Consider the following 4,452-nt stretch of genomic DNA (forward strand, 5'->3'; position numbering starts at 1 on the left):
CCAGAGCCAGGAGGCATCGGCCTGTGGGAGCTTGCATGCAGGCAGGTGTTAAGCAGGAAACATCTCCAGGGTTTAGAGGTGATCTCTTAGGAATGGCGAGGTAAGGGGAGCCTCTAGGATGGCCCCAGGTTTATGACTCGGGTGAACAGGCAGATGGTGACACCATTCCCCAGAACGAGGATCTTCAGGAAAGAGGAGAGAGTAGGTTGGGGAGAGAAAAAGATAAATTCAGGGTCAGATATTAGGATATCTTGGGATATATGAGGCACTCAGGAAAAACTCTCCAGTAGGGTGTTGGATCTTAGCAGCCCAGAGCCAGGAGGCATCGGCCTGTGGGAGCTGGGTGTGGGAGAGAGTGGAGCGTGAGAACAGAAGATGGTCTTAGGCCTGAATGCTTGGGAGCCGAGAACGAAGAGCCAATAGACGAGTCTGGGGAGGATGTCAAAGAGGTAGGAGAACTGAGTATTTTCCGGGCCAAAGCCTTTCCAACTAACGACTCTCTCCATGAGGAAAATGCCTATAGCAACATCTTTCACGGCTCAGAGAGAGGCAATCTGAATAGTGGTTAACTTTGCCATGCTCTGGAATCAGATTCTCTAGGTGTGAATACAAACCCCAAGATTTGCTAGCTGTGTGTCCTTGTGCAACTTTTCCTCTCTGTGCTTTGATTACTTCATCGATCAGCTCTGTTTGTTCTCTCCCTCTTACCAGGCTGTGGGCTAAAGACAGTGACCACGTTTCACTCATTTTTGCTTTCTGGTGGCATCTGACTGAGAAGGTTAAGGTGCATAACTCTGCCCATTTTAAGATTTAAATTGGGAACTGTAGGCAATAAGTGCCACTGGGATTCTGAAGAGAGAAAAAGGATCTGTCGTGCTTGTGGTGGTTGAGCTAGGAAGGTCATGGGCAGGAGAGGCTATTGAGGCTGGGTTTGCATAATCATGAACCTCTTAGGAGGTGCCGCAAGCACAGATGGATTCAGGGGTTCACATGACATCATCAGGCCTCCGTCCCCTTCCCTTTATCTTGAGTGTTGGCTCCACTCTCCTCTTTGTGGCTGATGAGCCTCCGCAGGTGGAGTGGCCTGGCAGGTGGTGTGGCAAGCAGTGGGAGCTGTGAACATAGGAAGCCGAATGCTAAAACGCCTCCCTTTGCAAAGGGCACCGTGCGTCCTGGGATGCCGTGTGATGGAGTCTGTGTTCTGAGTGGGTTGGGAAGGACGAGGGAAGTCAAGGACAGCTTCATGGAGAGCTGACAATTGAGGCGGGTATTCAGAACCTGTTGTCTTTGTTTCCTGGTNAAAGGAAGGGCAAGGCCCCAAGGTACCAAATATCATGAACTGTTCAAAGAAGTAGAGTAAGTTCTTGAATGCTGAGGGTGAAGTGGGGAGTGGTGAGAGACAGGCTGGGGAGGAGATCACAGACCAGGCCAGACCATGGAAGGCCTTCATAATCTGTATTAAAGATTTTGAAATGAATCTGTAGGCAAAGGTTTGAAGCAGGAAAGTGACATGATCTGATTTTCATTTTAGGAAGATCCTGTTGGCCTAGAATGAAAGATGGATAGAAAGGTGGGAGACTAGAAGTCTCAGAGAAAGACTAGAAGATGAGTGCAAAGATCTGGGTTCTAGATGGCAGGGGCTGAGACGAAGGCAGCAGCAGTAAGGGTGGAGAAGAGGCAGCATGCAGGCAGGTGTTAAGCAGGAAACATCTCCAGGGTTTAGAGGCGATCTCTTAGGAATGGCGAGGTAAGGGGAGCCTCTAGGATGGCCCCAGGTTTGTGACTCGGGTGAAGAGGCAGATGGTGACACCATTCCCCAGAACGAGGATCTTCAGGAAAGAGGAGAGAGTAGGTCGGGGAGAGAAAAAGATAAATTCAGGGTCAGATATTAGGATATCTTGGGATATATGAGGCACTCAGGAAAAGCTCTCCAGTAGGGTGTTGGATCTTAGCAGCCCAGAGCCAGGAGGCATCGGCCTGTGGGAGCTGGGTGTGGGAGAGAGTGGAGCGTGAGAACAGAAGATGGTCTTAGGCCTGAATGCTTGGGAGCCGAGAACGAAGAGCCAATAGACGAGTCTGGGGAGGATGTCAAAGAGGTAGGAGAACTGAGTATTTTCCGAGAAGCTGGCGGACGGGGATATGTTGAGAAGATGAGGAAGTACTCAGCAGTAACAGATGACTCAGAGAAATCACCCACAATATGGTTCAAGAAAAGTCCAGGGGATTTGACATTTAGAAGCTTGTTACTGACCTAAGCCAGAGATCTTTCAGTGGAATGGTGGGGCCAGAGCCAGACGGGGCTGAGTCCAAGGGCAGGTGGTATGGCAAGCAGTGGGAGCTGTGAACATAGGAAGCCGAATGCTAAAACGCCTCCCTTTGCAAAGGGCACCATGCGTCCTGGGATGCCGTGTGATGGAGTCTGTGTTCTGAGTGGGTTGGGAAGGACGAGGGAAGTCAAGGACGGCTTCATGGAGAGCTGACAATTGAGGCGGGTATTCAGAACCTGTTGTCTTTGTTTCCTGGTGCTATAACAGAATCCTGGAGACTGGGTAATTCATAAAGAAAAGGAGTTTATTTAGTTCATGGTTCTGGAGGCTGGGAAGTTGAAGAATGCAGCCCTGGCATCTGGTGAGGGTCTTCTTGCTGCATCATGACAAGGCAGAGGACATCACATGGTGAGAGGACAAGAGCATGCTGTCAGCTAAGGTCTCTCTTCCTTTTCTTACAGAGCCATTGGTCCCATCACGGGAGCCCCACCCTTATGACCTTATCTGATCTTAACTACCTCCCCAAAGTCCCACTTCCAATCAACCTATGAATTTGGGGATTAAGTTTCCAAAACATGAAAATTGGAGGACACATTCAAATCATAGTATCTGTCATATGACAATGGCCAACCAAGAAACTCCTTGAAGCAGGGAAGGAACGTTATTAGATTTTTTTGTTGTTGTTTCATGCAGAAAAGCTTAATACTTTCACATAACCAGCACCCAGATCAAGAACCAGGACATGACCAGCCCCCAGAAACCCCTCATGTCTCTTTCTAGCCAGTACTACCATGACTCCCCACCCATCCTCTTTAGGTAAAAAAGTGTATATAGTACTCACCTGTGTCTGCTGTCTTTTGCTCAGCATGACAGCTGTGGATTCTTCTGTATTGGTGCATACAGTAGTAGATGGTCACTTCCAGATTTGTATTTTTAGAAAAATGTGACAAATATGCGAGTCCTGTGTGTGGATTATGAAATCAGTTCTTTCCTTTGCATTACAGTCCTGGTGCATATGATTGACCAATAGCCTTGGCTCCTTACCCTTCACCAAATTTAATTGGGTGGGGCTGGCTCTTCCCATTTCCATACCTCCCTCTTTAAGACTCATTATTCATTTTTCAGATTGCTTACAGTGTTCTTTTAAATACAAGTTCTCATGTACATGTGTGTGTGCACATGTGTGTATATGCAGGTGTGTGTGTGGGGGTGTGTGTGTGTGTGTGGGTGTGTGCATGTGTGCTGGCAGGGAGGCGGGAAGGGGAAGGAAACTCTACAGGGTTTGTTTCAGCCTGTGTGCCATTTGGGGCAGTGGCAGGTGTGGCTGACAGGCTGTCCCAGAAAGAGGCAGGCCAGCTTGCAGAGCGTACAGCTGTCGGAATCTCCAGGGCTTCCAGTGTGACAGACAGAGTGGGAAGTGGAGCAGCAGAGTGGCAGGGTGTGAATGACGTTGGAGCCCAGGCTTGGGCTGGCCCAGTAATGAAGGGAACACCCCCAGAGGAGACCTAAGTCATCACTGTCATTCTAACTGCCACCCTCCCGAATGCTCAGGAAGCCTCCAAATCCCAGAGCAATCCATTCCCCATTTCTACTGGAAGAAAAATGAGAAATCATACACCAGGAGGGATAAGTAATTCCTGCCTGTCTTTTAAAAAATACATCAGGACCCTGCAGAGAATGTGTTTTCAAACCAAGGCCTTCAGATACCAAGCACTCAGGTGGCTTCTGCTGCTGCCTGACAGCACCCTACAAAATTCCCGAAGGAAGAGTTTCCATTACTAATAAAACCTACCCTCAGAGTCTCTTTTGGCTGAGCTGTGTCCTAGGAGTCTGATCCTTTTCCCGGCCTCTTCCAAGGTTAATAAGCTCACATGTTCAAGGGCAGCTCTGGATGTAAAGGAGAGCTGGCTCTTCCCCCTCGCCACCAGGAATGAAGATTTGTTCTTTCTTAAATTGACAGCAGAAATGTTTTGAGACTTGGCCTGCCATTTGAAAAGACTCTAGGGTGAATCCAGTAGGAGTGGGAGCTGAGAGGCTTGTAGAAAGTGGTGAACTGGGAGCTTGGAATGTCTCCTTGCCTCTAAAATATACATTGACTTTTCTCTCTATGGGCTTCCAGTGTAGAGTGCTTTTCCACCTCTCTCTCTCTCTCTCTCTTTCACTTTCTCTCTCTCTCTCTCTCTCT

The sequence above is a fragment of the Galeopterus variegatus genome, unplaced genomic scaffold (assembly GCF_000696425.1).
Source record: "Galeopterus variegatus unplaced genomic scaffold, G_variegatus-3.0.2 Scaffold1066, whole genome shotgun sequence".
Classification (NCBI taxonomy): domain Eukaryota; kingdom Metazoa; phylum Chordata; class Mammalia; order Dermoptera; family Cynocephalidae; genus Galeopterus; species Galeopterus variegatus.